The sequence below is a fragment of the Pan troglodytes genome, chromosome 4 (genome assembly GCF_028858775.2).
Source record: "Pan troglodytes isolate AG18354 chromosome 4, NHGRI_mPanTro3-v2.0_pri, whole genome shotgun sequence".
Classification (NCBI taxonomy): Eukaryota; Metazoa; Chordata; class Mammalia; order Primates; family Hominidae; genus Pan; species Pan troglodytes.
This window is the reverse complement of record NC_072402.2, coordinates 43,464,114-43,480,461: the sequence shown is the minus strand read 5'-3', so window position 1 is coordinate 43,480,461 and position 16,348 is coordinate 43,464,114. Positions and strand designations below refer to the sequence as shown.

Here is a 16,348-nt window from a genome sequence, read left to right as displayed (position 1 = left end):
TTCATCTAGATACTTGATGCTGAGAAGTAAGAATTAATATGGTGCCTGCTGCCGGTCCAAGACAGTGGGGGAAAGATTGATGACTTTGGGTTTTCTGGCTGGTTTTCAGATAGAACTGAACCATGTGATCAACTTGTTTAGGATAATGTGAAGTCCAAAATGGCAAATTTCAAGTTTGATAGAGTTGTATTATTTAGGAAAACTGCAATATACCAAATAATAGTTGATTATTTAAAATACTATAAATATATATTTTTTAGATTTTGATAAAATTATTTAAATGTTTTTTAAATGAAGACATATCAGTACCACTGTGAACTATTTTTTTTATTTGAGAGATGAAAATAAATGCATATTAATATTCAAAGGGGCTGCCTCAGACCTTTTTAAGAAATGGAGATATAGACTTAATAATTGAACGTAGAAATAATCATTCCAAGTTTAGTGGCTAATAAAGTGAAGTCTAAGAAATTACTATGCTCTAGATTATCTTCTAGCATTAATCCAGTGGGCATGGATTTTCTTTTTAGTTCAAATTCACAACAAGGCATATGATCACATGTGAAAAATGGGAATTCAGAGTGGAAATCTTGTTTTGAAAATCAACTAACATTTAGTTTTCCACTTCAGCCAATTCGGATCACTATGTTCGTGAGGAGTTTAACAGCATCAGGTAAAATTTCCCTTTCTATATAATAATAGCAGAGAGAATGTAGAAGTTAGTTATCAGAGAGTTTGAAGGCTTCCAAATGTTTGCATTATTGCTGAAAACAATCTATAATTTAATGTAGACTAACTCTAGACTGTACATGAACACCAGCAATGAAGAGGAAGGAAACTTTGAAAAATGTTATACACTGGAGGATTGGCTTTATTGTGGCTATCTTTTATGTCAACCCTGAAATCTGTCTTTATTATTAAAAGAAGTTTAATTTCAAAGGATGGCTCCCCTTTAAAATGGTTCTTGGGTCTTGACACTGGATGCAGAAGCAGAACTTACACAGTCTGAACAAACGGGTGGTTAGAAAAGATTGTTTCAAGCCTCTGTGTTCCTAAGATCATGGCTAAATTTCCCAAATTCTGAATTGAGGTGAAAGGTCAGAGAAAGAGTTCATTTGGAATGGGATCTGGAGGTGTCCCTAAGGAAAGAAAGGTTGGCTGGATCTGGTGATTTAGGAGAAATCCAGTCTGCTCTCACCTGCTGCCATCTGCCATCTGCTTCTGCTCCATCTTCCCAGTCTCAGGGGATCCCCTCAGCTCTACCCTCTGGGTCCAGCCACCTCGGCCTCGGTGACCCCAGACCCTCTCTGTCTCCACCACTAACCCCACAGAAAGACTTAGTTTAAGTTTCCTCAAGAGGGGCTGAAAACATAAAGTCTCTTTACTTCCTCTTCCAGAGGGTTGTGTGTGGGCATGCATGTGTACACATGTATATGTGTGCACACATGCGTGTATGCAGTGGATGTGCATTTGAGTTCTTTTGGTGTAGGCTGTCATGTGAAGACTTCTCAGACTTTTAGAAACATGATACTTGCCTCTCTTTCCTGAGGTCAGGATAAAGAGACACTCAGACCTTTAAGGCTTTGTGCTTAATCCCTCGTCCTGCTGCGTGAGGAATAAGAGTTCACTGTGAGTTTGCTCACTGGTCTCTAACTGGACTCTCAGGAGCATCCAAAGCCCAGCCAGAGCCTCAGCCTGCTGCCTGGGCACCAGCCTCATCTGCCTGCTCATGCATGTCTGCTCTTGCTTCCTCTGATTTTTGGACATGTCCAGCTTGCTCCCACATGTGTCTCAGATCTGCTTGCTCTGCACTTGTCCACATGGACTTTTCTGGCTCCAGACTTAGCCTTGCAGCTCTCACAAAGTGTCAGAAAGATCTCTCAGCTCCAGGAGCCACGGCTGCCTTAGGGCATTCTAGTTCCTCCCATGAGGGGGAGATCAGATACCCTTCAAGATATAGCCCCCAGAACAAGAGACGTGTTTTGCCATTCTTCAAGGAAAGGAAATTTCTCTCTCTCTCTCTCTCTCTCTCTCTTTCTATCATGAAACAAGTGCATGAACAATTTGACTTCAAGCTTTGTGGTCCAGAGCATCCTAGGCACTCAGTATGGTCCCCAAACCATTGCCTTCTAACCCGCTGCAGGCCTTTTGGGAGAAAGTCAACTCTTTTCCTTTTCTTAGGCTCAGTCTGGTTATTCAACCCAGAAAGGGGAAGCTGGGGCTGGGGCCATAGTGTTTGGACTCAGCCTGAAGTTCTCCTTCTGTGATGGTTAATATTGAGTGTCAACTTGATTGGAATGAAGGATGCAAAGTATTGTTCCTGGGTGTGTCTGTAAGGGTGTTGCCAAAGGAGATTAACATTTGAGTCAGTGGACTGGGAGAAGCACAGCCACCCTCAATTTGGGTGGGCACCATCTAATCAGCTGCCAGCATGGCTAGAATAAAAGCAGGCAGAAGAAATTGGAAAGAACAGACTTGCTAAGTCTTCCAGCATCCGTCTTTCTCCTGTGCTGGATGCTTCCTGCCCTCAAACATCAGACTCCAAGTTCTTCAGCTTCTGGGACTCTTGGACTTACACCATTGGTCTGCCAGGGCCCCTCGAGCCTTTGACCACAGATTGAAGGCTGCACTGTCGATTTCCCTACTTTTGAGGTTTTGGTACCCAGAACAATCCACCAATGACTTCCTCGCTCCTCAACTTGCAGACAGCCTATCTTGGGACTTTAGCTTGTGATCACGTGAGTCAATTCTCCTTAATAAACTGCCTCTCATATATACATATATCCTATTAGTTCTGTCCCTCTAGAGAACCCTGACTAACACATCTTCCTTCTTTCTGTCTTTCTCACCCAAACTAGAAGGCTACCACCAGTTGTGATCACAATTGTCCCAGTGGTTTCCAATACTCCTTTCATAGTCATTTTAGACCTTTATGTTTGACACCTCTTCTTGTAGAACACTCCAATATGGGCAGAGTCCCTTCAGCTCAGCTGACAATCAGTTTACACATACTGTACCCAAGCTGTCACTGAGGAAGAAACTGACATCTCAGCCAGCCCACCTTAAGACCAGAGAGGGGCCTGAGTAGCCTATCTGCCTCAGATACCAGAGATGCAGCAAGCAGCCCCATACTGCACAGACAGCCCTGTGGCATCCTGAAACTCCTTTTTATCTTCAGGGACTGTGTTTAGTTCCAGGGTAATTGAGGGGATTTTTGGTTCAAGGTTCAGTTCAGGAAAATTCTATATCTTTACAACTTATATTCTACTTCATTCAAAATGAGAATGTCTTCATTGATCCCCATGGGAATATGTATTCTTTCAACTCTATAATCATGAATAAGATAAAACCAACGAAAATTTGCCATGACCTTTTAGGCACCAAATATTAATATTCACATGTTTCAGAAGCGGTGACATGGAGAGAATTTTCTGATCTTTCATCCTAAATGGGTCTGTGGGCACCATGGAAAAGACAGGCAGGCCGCTCTCCACCTGTGTGCACCATCGCTGGCATGTGCTGATGCTGAAGCAGGATCTAACTTGGTTCCCAGGCCCTTACTCAGGCCTTCTTCCCACTTCTTCAAAACTCCAAACTCTAGGGCATTTTTGGGGTGACTTTGTGAATGAGGCGCAGGCTTCTGGAACATCTGGGCTTCAAGGAAGGTATCTTCTTCCCTCTGTTCTGTTTCCAGAGGAGCCCTACTGTGCACAAAAGGAAGAGGCACAGTGAGTTAAATGGATAGACGAGTACTCCAGAGTGAAATTCCTAGAGGTTATCTCACTTTTCCATTTACTATAATCCTCATACTATCTCAATAAGTTTTCCAACATTTCAATTCATTTCATTTATCTTCTTAAGATGGGAAAAAATGTTTTCAAAAATTACCTCAGGGTCCTTTGCATCAGTGAGATAAACGGAGAGGTCTGTGAGTGGCGAGTACCTTGCAGCAGTCTTTCTCTGGCATCCCATCAGGGCAGGTATGATCTGGTTCATATCAGTAGGATGGCCGTAGGTCTCCTGGAAGACGTTATCAACTAATTTCTGAATAGAGATAAAAGTCAGTGAAAGATGCTAAGGCTCCTTTCTAGTTAAATAATTCACTGAACGAATTATGTTAAAATTTAGTTTCCTCATGTAGAACAAGTGCTGTCAAATACCCCAGGGAGTCGGGACAGTGGGTGAAAAATGAATCTTTAGTGATCAAATTTGGTGATCATCTGCTCACAGAGAGTGTGTCAGCCACCTGGAGGGTTATTCAAAGCAGACCTTAATCATATTTTGGTCATGTTTTGGTCTCTTCCTTATCTATTCCACAAACCCTTTACAAAGAATCCACTCCAGCCCACACCAGAATAGTGGAAGGCTACCACTGCTTCCACTGTGGTCCAAGCTGTCCCTGTCATTCTCAATGGACTCTTTAATGGAATCCCTCCTTCTGCTCTTGTCTTCCTACCATCTATTCTCAACATAGTAGCCAGAGTGATCCTGTTAAAATGTGAGTCAGACCATGGAAGTCCTCTGATCAAGACCCTCCAAGAATTCCCCATGCCACCCAACATAAAAGCCAGAAACTTTATGGCCTTCAGGGCCCTTCCTAATCCACTTTCTACCACTCAGCAATCTAACGTCACTCCTTCTACTCTCCCCAGCCACCCTTTCTCCTTGCTTGTTTCCTTACTTCACACAGATTTTTTTTATGGGTCATCTCAATAAGACCTTCCCTCCCACCTTGATAAATATTGCACCTCTCCAATGTTCTCTGTTCCTCTTCCCTGCTTTATTTTTGAAACAGTTTTTAATAACAATGTGACATATGTATAGTTCGCATATTTATTTTGTTTATTTTGTATTTCCCCCCTAACTTCTGCACTCTCTACTCACTCACACACCCTACAACATAAGCCCTAGAAAGGCAATCATTTTTGTTGGTTTTCTTCAGTGCCTTCTTCACAGGGCCTAGAACAGTGACTGACACATATTAGGCATTCACTAAATACTTGTTGAACCAAAGTCAATCCATCAGTCATCCATTTGGAAGCCGTCTGCAAGACAGTGAGCAGAGTGGAGCAGAGAAGAGAATATACATGGCGGGGCAGAGGGGAAGCAAGGCAAGGAGAGACTGTAAAGTCCTGAGAGAAAGAAAGAGTAGCCATGATCCTCAACTTTCCAGTTCCCAATTCCAATTCCCATTAGGCCTCTGACATGTAATTTGTTTCCTGTCTTTGTATCATCCACATTTGTCCATGATATTTCCTGCTGTATCCTTACAACAACACTGTCTAACTTGAACTGGCTTGAAAAGGAGAATAGGAGACAATATTAGAAAAGGAATGGGTAAGCCAGATGACATTGCAAGCCATTGTAAATACCTGGATTCTTGCTCTGTTTGAAATGAGAGGCCAGGAGAACGGTGTTTTTTGTTTGTTTTTTATCAAGGAATTATGCACTGACTTTCATTTTAAGGAGCTCCCTCTGACTGCTATATGAAGAGAACTGCACTCCTGCCTGAGCAACAGAGCAAGACAAGAAGGAAGGAAGGAAGGAAGAAAGAAAGGAAGGAAGGAAGGAAGGGTTCTCCAGAGAAACAGAACTAATAGAAGAAATAACGTAAGAGAAAGAGAGCGATTTAAAGAATTGCCTCATACAACTGGGGGTGCTGACAAGTCCAAAATCCCCAGAGCAAGCCAGCAGGCTTGAGATTCTGGTAAGAATTGATGTTGCTGTTTTGAGTTCAAAGGCTGGAAACTCAGGCAGAATTTCTCATTACACCCCGCTCTTCTCATTCTCTCTGAAGCCCCTCCAGTTAAGATTTTGACCCCATCAGGTCCTCTTCCACAATGGCCATAGTTGAGGCCACCAGTCTTGTGACTTAATACCACATCTATATGCTGAAACTCCTACATTTGTATATGTGGTAATCATATGTTGCAAGCTGGAGGTAGAATCCCTTCTTTTCCAGGAAACCTCAATGTTTACTCTTAAGATCTTCAACTCATTGGATGAGGCTCACCTAATAATTTAGATCTTCAACTCATTGGATGAGGCTCACCTACATAATGAAGGGTAATCTGCTTTATTCAGAGTCTACTGATTTAAATGTCTGTCACATCTAAAAAATATTTTCATAGCAACATCTAGACATATTTAACCAAACAACTCGGAACTATAGCCTAGCCAAGTTGACATGAAACTAACCATTACAGGGGCCAGAGTGAAAACAGGGAAGCCAGTAAGGAAACAATTAAGATAGTCTAGATGGGCAGGAATGGTAGCATGAACCAGAGTGGTAAATAACAGAGGTGATGAGAATTGGTCAAATTTTAGATATATTTTGAAGGCGAAGCTGATAGAATTTGCTAATAAATTAATGTGAGAGTGAAGAATCCAGGATGACTCCAAAGCTCTTGGCCTGAACAACTGGAAGAATAGAGTTTCCATCAACTAAAATGGGGAGGCTGCGAGGGGAGCAGTTGAGGGGAGAAGAAAGAAAACTCAGGGAGGGGGTGGAGACAAGATGGCTGAATAGGAACAGCTCCAGTCTACAGCTCCCAGCGTGAGCGACACAGAAGACAGTGATTTCTGCATTTCCAACTGAGGTACTAGGTTCATCTCACTGGGGAATGCCAGAAAGTGGGTGCAGGACAGTGGGTGCAGCACACCGTGCGTGAGCCAAAGCAGGGTGAGCCATCGCCTCACCTGGGAAGAGCAAGGGGTCAGGGAATTCCCTTTCCTAGTCAAAGAAAGGGGTGACAGATGGCACCTGGAAAATTGGGTCACTCCCACTCTAATATTGCGCTTTAACAACAGGCTTAACAAACAGCACACCAGGAGATTATATCCTGCAACTGGCTCAAGGGTCCTACGCCCACGGAGCCTCGCTTATTGCTAGCACAGCAGTCTGAGATCAAACTGCAAGGCAGCAGCGAGGCTGGGGGAGGGGTGCCCGCCATTGCTCAGGCTTGATTAGGTAAACAAAGCAGCCAGGAAGCTCGAACTGGGTGGAGCCCACCACAGCTCAAGGAGGTCTGCCTGCCTCTGTAGGCTCCACTTCTGGGGGCAGGGCGCAGGCAAACAAAAGACAGCAATAACCTCTGCAGACTTAAATGTCCCTGTCTGACAGCTTTGAAGAGAGTAGTGGTTCTCCCAGCATGCAACTTGATATCTGAGAATGGGCAGACTGCCTCCTCAAGTGGGTCCCTGACTCCTGAGTAGCCTAACTGGGAGGCACCCCCCAGTAGGGGCAGACTGACACCTCACACGGCTGGGTACTCCTCTGAGACAAAACTTCCAGATGAACAATCAGGCAGCAGCATTTGTGGTTCACCAATATCCGCTGTTCTGCAGCCACCGCTGCTGATACCCAGGCAAACAAGGTCTGGAGTGGACCTCCAGCAAACTCCAACAGACCCACAGCTGAGGGTCCTGACTGTTAGAAGGAAAACAAACAAACAGAAAGGACATCCACACCAAAAACCCATCTGTACATCACCATCATCAAAGACCAAAGGTAGATAAAACCACAAAGATGGGGAAAAAACAGAGCAAAAAAACAAGAAACTCTAAAAATCAGAGCACCTCTCCCCCTCCAAAGGAACACAGCTCCTCACCAGCAACGGAACAAAGCTGGACAGAGAATGACTTTGACGAGTTCAGAGAAGAAGCCTTCAGAAGATCAAACTACTCCGAGCTAAAGGAGGAAGTTCGAACCAATGGCAAAGAAGTTAAAAACCTTGAAAAAAATTAGACAAATGGCTAACTAGAATAACCAATGCAGATAAGTCCTTAAAGGACCTGATGGAGCTGAAAACCACAGCACGAGAACTACGTCATGAATGCACAAGGCTCAGTAGTCGATGTGATCAACTGGAAGAAAGGGTATCAGCGATGGAAGACGAAATGAATGAAATGAAGCAAGAACAGAAGTTTAGAGAAAAAAGAATAAAAAGAAACTAACAAAGCCTCCAACAAATATGGGACTATGTGAAAAGACCAAATCTACATCTGATTGGTGTATCTGAAAGTGACAGGGAGAATGGAACCAAGTTGGAAAACACTCTGCAGGATATTATCCAGGAGAACTTCCCCAATCTAGCAAGGCAGGCCAACATTCAAATTCAGGAAATACAGAGAACGCCACAAAGATACTCCTCAAGAAGAGCAACTCCAAGACACAAAATTGTCAGATTCACCAAAGTTGAAATGAAGGAAAAAATGTTAAGGGCAGCCAGAGAGAAAGGGCAGGTTACCCACAAAGTGAAGCCCATCAGACTAACAGCTTGATCTCTCAGCAGAAACTCTACAAGAGAGTGGGGGCCAATATTCAACATTCTTAAAGAAAAGAATTTTCAACCCAGAATTTCATATCCAGCCAAACTAAGCTTCCTAAGTGAAGGAGAAATAAAATCCTTTACAGACAAGCAAATGCTGAGAGATTTTGTCACCACCAGGCCTGCCCTACAAGAGCTCCTGAAGGAAGTACTAAACATGGAAAGGAACAACCGGTACCAGCCACTGCAAAAACATGCCAAATTGTAAAGACCATCAAGGCTAGGAAGAAACTGCATCAACTAACAAGCAAAATAACTGGCTAACATCATAATGACAGGATCAAATTCACACATAACAATATTAACCTTAAATGTAAATGGGCTAAATGCTCCAATTAAAAGACACAGACTGGCAAATTGGATAAAGAGTCAAGACCCATCAGTGTGCTGTATTCAGGAAACCCATCTCACGTGCAGAGACACACATAGGTTCAAAATAAAGGGATAGAGGAAGATCTACCAACCAAATGGAAAACAAAAAAAGGCAGGGGTTGCAATCCTAGTCTCAGATAAAACAGACCTTAAACCAACAAAGATCAAAAGAGACAAAGAAGGCCATTACATAATAGTAAAGGGATCAATTCAATAAGAAGAGCCAACTATCCTAAATATATATGCACCCAATACAGGAGCACCCAGATTCATAAAGCAAGTCCTTAGTGACCTACAAAGAGACTCAGACTCCCACACAATAATAATGGGAGACTTTAACACCCCACTGTCAACATTGGACAGATCAAAGAGACAGAAAGTCAACAAGGATATCCAGGAATTGAACTCACCTCTGCACCAAGCGGACCTAATAGACATCTACAGAACTCTCCACCCCAAATCAACAGAATATACATCTTTTCAGCACCACACAACACCTATTCCAAAATTGACCACATAGTTGGAAGTAAAGCTCTCCTCAGCAAATGTAAAAGAACAGAAATTATAACAAACTGTCTCTCAGACCACAGTGCAATCAAACTAGAACTCAGGATTAAGAAACTCACTCAAAACCACTCAACTATATGGAAACTGAACAACCTGCTCCTGAATGACTACTGGGTACATAACGAAATGAAGGCAGAAATAAAGATGTTCTTGGAAACCAATGAGAACAAAGACACAACATACCAGAATCTCTGGGACACAGTCAAAGCAGTGTGTAGAGGGAAATTTATAGCACTAAATGCCCACAAGAGAAAGCAGGAAAGATCTAAAATTGACACCCTAACATCACAATTAAAAGAACTAGAGAAGCAAGAGCAAACACATTCAAAAGCTAGCAGAAGGCAAGAAATAACTAAGATCAGAGCAGAACTCAAGGAAATAGAGACACAAAAAACCCTTCAAAAAATTAATGAATCCAGGAGCTGGTTTTTTGAAAAGATCAACAAAATTGATAGACCACTAGCAAGACTAATAAAGAAGAAAAGAGAGAAGGATCAAATAGACACAATAAAAAATGATAAAGGGGATATCACCACCGATCCCACAGAAATACAAACTACCATCAGAGAATACTATAAACACCTCTATGCAAATAAACCAGAAAATCTAGAAGTGGATAAATTCCTTGACACATACACCCTCCCAAGACTAAACCAGGAAGAAGTTGAATCTCTGAATAGACCAATAACAGGCTCTGAAATTGAGGCAATAATTAATAGCTTACCAACCAAAAAAAGTCAAGGAACAGATGGATTCACAGCTGAATTCTACCAGAGGTACAAGGAGGAACTGGTACCATTCCTTCTGAAACTATTCCAATCAGTAGAAAAAGAGGGAATCCTCCCTAACTCATTTTATGAGGCCAGCATCATCCTGTTACCAAAGCCTGGCAGAGACACAACAAAAAAAGAGAATTTTAGACCAATATCCTTGATGAACATTCATGCAAAAATCCTCAATAAAATACTGGCAAACCGAATCCAGCAGCACATCAAAAAGCTTATCCACCATGATCAAGTGGGCTTCATCCCTGGGATGCAAGGCTGGTTTAACATATGAAAATCAATAAACGTAATCCAGCATATAGACAGAACCAAAGACAAAAAACACATGATTATCTCAATAGATGCAGAAAAGGCCTTTGACAAAATTCAACAGCCCTTCCTGCTAAAAACTCTCAATAAATTAGGTATTGATGGGACATATCTCAAAATAATAAGAGCTATCTCTGACAAACCCACAGCCAATATCATACTGAATGGACAAAAACTGGAAGCATTCCCTTTGAAAACTAGCACAAGACAGGGATGCCCTCTCTCACCACTCCTATTCGACATAGTGTTGGAAGTTCTGGCCAGGGCAATCAGGCAGGAGAAGGAAATAAACGGCATTCAATTAGGAAAAGAGGAAGTCAAATTGTCCCTGTTTGCAGATGACATGATTGTATATCTAGAAAACCCCATCATCTCAGCCCAAAATCTCCTTAAGCTGATAAGCAACTTCAGCAAAGTCTCAGGATACAAAATCAATGTGCAAAAATCACAAGCATTCCTATACACCAATAACAGGCAAACAGAGAGCCAAATCATGAGTGAACTCCCATTCACAATTGCTTCAAAGAGAATAAAATACCTAGGAATCCAACTTACAAGGGATGTGAAGGACCTCTTCAAGGAGAACTACAAACCACTGCTCAGTGAAATAAGAGGATACAAACAAATGGAAGAACATTCCATGCTCATGGATAGGAAGAATCAATATCGTGAAAATGGCCATACTGCCCAAGGTAATTTATAGATTCAATGCCATCCCCATCAAGCTACCAATGACTTTCTTCATAGAATTGGAAAAACCTACTTTAAAGTTCATATGGAGCCAAAAAAGAGCCCGCATCGCCAAGTCAATCCTAAGCCAAAAGAACAAAGCTGGAGGCATCATGCTACCTGACTTCAAACTATACTACAAGGCTACAGTAACCAAAACAGCACGGTACTTGTACCAAAACAGAGGTATAGACCAATGGAACAGAACAGAGGCCTCAGAAATAATGCCGCATATCTACAACTATCTGATCTTTGATGAACCTGACAAAAACAAGCAATGGGGAAAGGATTCCCTATTTAATAAATGGTGCTGGGAAAACTGGCTAGCCTTATGTAGAAAGCTGAAACTGGATCCCTTCCTTACACCTTATACAAAAATTAATTCAAGATGGATTAAAGACTTACATGTTAGACCTAAAACCATAAAAACCCTAGAAGAAAACCTAGGCAATACCATTCAGGACATAGGCATGGGCAAGGACTTCATGTCTAAAACACCAAAAGCAATGGCAACAAAAGCCAAAATTGACAAATGGGATCTAATTTAACTCAAGAGCTTCTGCACAGCAAAAGAAACCACCATCAGAGTGAACAGTCAACCTACAGAATGGGAGAAAATTTTTGCAACCTACTCATCTGACAAAGTGCTAATATCCAGAATCTACAATGAACTCAAACAAATTTACAAGAAAAAAACAAACAACCCCATCAAAAAGTGGGCAAAGGATATGAACAGACACTTCTCAAAAGAAACATTTATGCAGCCAAAAAACACATGAAAAAATGCTCATCATCACTGGCCATCAGAGAAATGAAAATCAAAACCACAATGAGATACCATCTCATACCAGTTAGAATGGAGATCATTAAAAAGTCAGAAAACAACAGGTGCTGGAGACGATGTGGAGAAATAGGAACACTTTTACACTGTTGGTGGGACTGTAAACTAGTTCAACCATTGTGGAAGTCGGTGTGGCGATTCCTCAGGGATCTAGAACTAGAAATACCCATTTGACCCATCCATCCCATTACTGGGTATATACCCAAAGGATTATAAATCATGCTGCTATAAAGACACATGCACACATATGTTTATTGTGGCACTATTCACAATAGCAAAGACTTGGAACCAACCCAAATGTCCAAAAATGATAGGCTGGATTAAGAAAACGTGGCACATATACACCATGGAATACTATGCAGCCATAAAAAATGATGAGTTCATGTCCTTTGTAGGGACATGGATGAAATTGGAAATCATCATTCCCAGCAAACTATTGCAAGGACAAAAAGCCAAACACCGCATGTTCTCACTCATAGGTGGGAATTGAACAATGAGAACACATGGACACAGGAAGGGGAACATCACACACCAGGGACTGTTGTGGAATGGGGGGAGGGGGGAGGGATAGCATTAGGAGATATACCTAATGCTAAATGATGAGTTAATGGGTGCAGCACACCAACGTGGCACATGTATACATATGTAACAAACCTGCACGTTGTGCACGTGTACCCTAAAACTTAAAGTATAATAATAACAAAAAAAAAAAAAGAAAAGAAAACTCAGGGGTTCTGTTTTGGATCTGTTCCATTTGGAGACTCAACAAACATTCGAGTAAGATGCTGGAAGGGCAATTAGATATATGAGTCTGAATTTTAAAGGAGGTGTCCAGATTACAGAAATGTAGGTATTTCAACATATAGATGTTGTATGAAGCCACAAGACTGGTGCCCTCAACTATAGCCAATGTTGAGGAGTGATAGGGTCAAAAACTTGATTGGAGAAGCTTCAAGAGAGAATGAGAAAAGAGGGATGGTAATAACACAGTGCAACTAGGTAGAGGGGGCATTCATATACATACTTTACAGGTGAGGAAATCCAGGCTCAGAGAGTGAGTGTAACTTGCCAAAAGACACACAACTGGTAAGAAACAGAATCGGGCTACAATCCAGGTCACCACAAATGAGTGTTTCACCCATTTCTCCAGGCCGACTGCCTTCTCTGCTGTCCCTTCCTTCCTATACCCCTCTTGGGTTTTATTTTTTGGCAAAGGAGATATGGGGGGAAAGGGGAAAGAAAAACTACAATTGATACTCAAATGAGACAATATATGTAAAGACCCTTGGAAAACTGTAAAGCCATATAGATGAAGGGAAGTATTACTATTAAGTTTGGTAAGGTTTATTTATAACATTATCACTCCTGTGATGGCTAATCATTTTAATTTCCCTCAGAATTGACCTTTAAAATGAGGAAAATTGGACTTAAGTTAGACAAACTAATGCTATAATTAAAACATGGTCAAGAAAGATTTCAGGGATCTTCTGGCAAAGAGATTGGGGAAGAAGCCCATTTCTCTGGTTGACTTCCCCTGAAAGCAAAATAAGCCATGAAACAGATGGTGAAAGATACTGTTCATTTTGCCATGAAATAGATTGTGGAAGAAATATTGATCATTCAATGAGGAGCTATCAAAACTGGTTTTCCTTGAAGGCAACTCTGATTTTTTAATAACATGATCTGGATGGGGACACTACCCATCCAGCTAAGGAGCATTCGTGGACGAAATCTATGAAAGCTTCAAGAAGAATCTATCTGCCCCATGAGTAAAAGACTGGCCTAATTTGAGGTCATGTGTGACAGGAAGAAAATAGCATTAACCCAAAATGAATGTCTCTGAGTCAGAGAAACCCATGTTTCTCACTTTCCCCTAGATTTCTCAGCCAGCCAGAAAAGGAAATAACATGATCCCATCTAAGGACTTTGTATCGAGAAACTAGGTCAATCATCATCTAACTAAGAGCCTCCTATTGAAGTAAATGAAGCGTGTTTAGGAGATTCAGACAGATGTGCTTGTGAGTGGTTATCTAAATGTGACCCCTAGTGTCCAACTTGTGTGGCACTCACAGGGGAAAATCTAGGTGATTTGATGGACTGGAGACCACAGAATCATGGAATGCTCAAGCTGGAAAGAACTAGAGAGCATCTAATCCAGTTTTCTAGCTTTACAAATGAGTGGTTACTATCTTTCTATCACTAGGCAAGTGATTAAGTGACTTGCCTAGGGTGAGATAGTGGCAGAGCTGGAATGGAACTAGGTCTCCTAAGCCCCAATCTAGTCATTTCCTATCCATTTGAGAATGTTTTCCATAAAATGCCATTGTCTTTATGTAGTTTGATGTAGGACCTACCTACAGAACGTGGGAATTAAGTGTTGATTTCACATTGGCTAATATGAAGAGGGTATTGACATCATTTATATGATCTGAAGCAGTGCTCATTAGTAATTGAATCTTAAAGTGCTCATGTTAAGAATTGCTAGAAAGATTGAAAACACTTTCCATATTTTCCACATTGCACATCACACATTTAAGTGGCAGATTATGCCACTTCTTCTCAGCCCAAGGTTCCTAGTGACCTTCAAAAGAAAGAAATTATATCATGGAACTAGAACATTCAGTCAGGGTAGAAACCTGCTGGACTGTCTCCCAAGGTTCCCAGCTATGGCCATTTGTGTAGGTAGCTATTATTTTTCATCCATGGTTCCAGTAGTAATAGAGGATATTGTGTCCTCCTGCATACTGGTTCTCCCAACCCAGATGCCCCTCACTGCCATCCAGTGAGTATTCGGGTCACTCACGCTGTAATTTCTTCCAATAGTTTGTTGCATATTCCATTGTTGGATCCATCCCCTTCTGGATCCCCTCAGTCTGTAGAATGACCTTGCCTTCCCCCAACTTTACTGAAAAAAATCAAGGCCATTCAACATGACCTAACAAAGCTTCCCTTTTCTTCACTCTACAATGTCTCTTTATCTTTTGTCCTTTCCAAAAAAGATATATTCCTTTTCTTTTCAATGTCTAGTCCTTTTGTCCTTGTGAACCCTTCCTGGGACATTGCTTCATCAGTTATCAACATTCTCTTCTTCATTTCCATTTTCTCTTCTCTTTATGACTCCTCCCTTAGCTAGAAAAATGCCCACAAAACTTTTTTAAAAACTTTAAACTCAAACTTTAAAAAAACTTTAAACTTAAACTTTAAAAAAAAGAATCTGTTGGCCAATTCCTCTCAAGTTAAATCCATTTTCACCCTCCCTTTTACTTCCAAATTTGCTGAATGATCGAATTTGCCACCTTCTTTATGCCTTGCAATTTCAATTTTAATCCAAGAGTCTCCTGGAATTATTTTCCTAGAAAATTAAAATAATCAAAATTGAATCATTTGACCCAATGACCTATTCTTAGTTTTCAGACTTTCTTGACCTTTCCATGGAGTTTTGTCCACTCAGAAAATATTTACTAAAGATCTACTTTGGCAAGGCTCTGAACTAAGCCCTGTGGGGAATAAAGATGAGAAATGCCTTGCCAAGAGCTTAAAAACTAGTGGGAGAAACAAACAGAGAAATACACCAAGTGAGTGCTTTTTCCTTACAGCAATTTGGTTATATAAGTCAGCGATATTTTTCACATTATTTGTGTGTGTGTGTGTGTGTCTAATCATCCCAGTTAGAGTATAAGTTTCTTGAGAAAAAGAACCTGGTCTTCTGTCCCCAGTGTGCCCTGCATAGAGCCTTGGCCTTGGTAAATGTTTGTGATAATCAGCTTCTGAGATGGCCCCAGTGGTTCTTGCCTCCTGGTTTTCATGCCCTTGTGTGGTCTCTTTAAATATTGAATAGGTCTAGTTTATGCAACCAATAAGATTTTGAGGAAATGATGGTCTGTGACTTTTGAAGCTAAGTTACAAAAAAATTACACTTTTGTCTTGTAACTGAGAAAACTTTGCAGCTACATATACAGTCTACCTTTTATGGAAAAAGAAATATGACTCGGGGGTAGAACCAAGAACTCAGAGCATGGAGCCAAGCACAATTAAGACTTATGCCGGGAAAGAGTAACACTGACTAGTGAGGCCTCTTGTGAACAGCCCGTGAAGAACTGAGGCAGGCCTCCTGCCCGCAGCCATGTGAATGCACCATCTTAGAAGTGGCTTCTCCAGCCCCAGTCAAACCTTTAGATGACTGCAGCCCTGCCAAGATCTTGACTGCAACTAAATGGCCAAGCTAAATTGCCCCTTGATTCCTGACCCATAGACACTGTGTGAGATAATAGATGCTTTTTTTTGTTTTAAGCCACTAAGTTTTGGGGGATAATTTTTTTATGTAGCAATAGATTACTAATACAGTGTTTAATAAATATTTGTCCAGGAAATAAATCATATCTCAAGAAGGAACATAACCAAATCCCAAGTATGCT

General features: G+C 41.3%; 1 long non-coding RNA gene across 7 annotated transcripts in view; it reads right to left on the bottom strand.

The window, feature by feature from the left end:
- Nucleotides 1–311: 311 nt before the first annotated feature.
- LOC104006409 (uncharacterized) overlaps nt 312–16,348 on the bottom strand; it is a 240,545-nt gene continuing 224,508 nt past the window's right edge. For 2 of the 7 annotated variants that reach the window (XR_010157217.1, XR_002943903.3), the window contains 2 exons: nt 3,889–4,044; nt 3,363–3,701 (listed from right to left, as the gene is read on the bottom strand). This is a non-coding gene — a long non-coding RNA (uncharacterized LOC104006409). Of the gene's footprint in view, nt 3,705–3,888; nt 4,045–16,348 lie in introns of all 7 variants that reach the window. The other 5 variants (XR_001717644.4, XR_010157219.1, XR_002943902.3 and 2 more) reach the window with 4 other exon arrangements.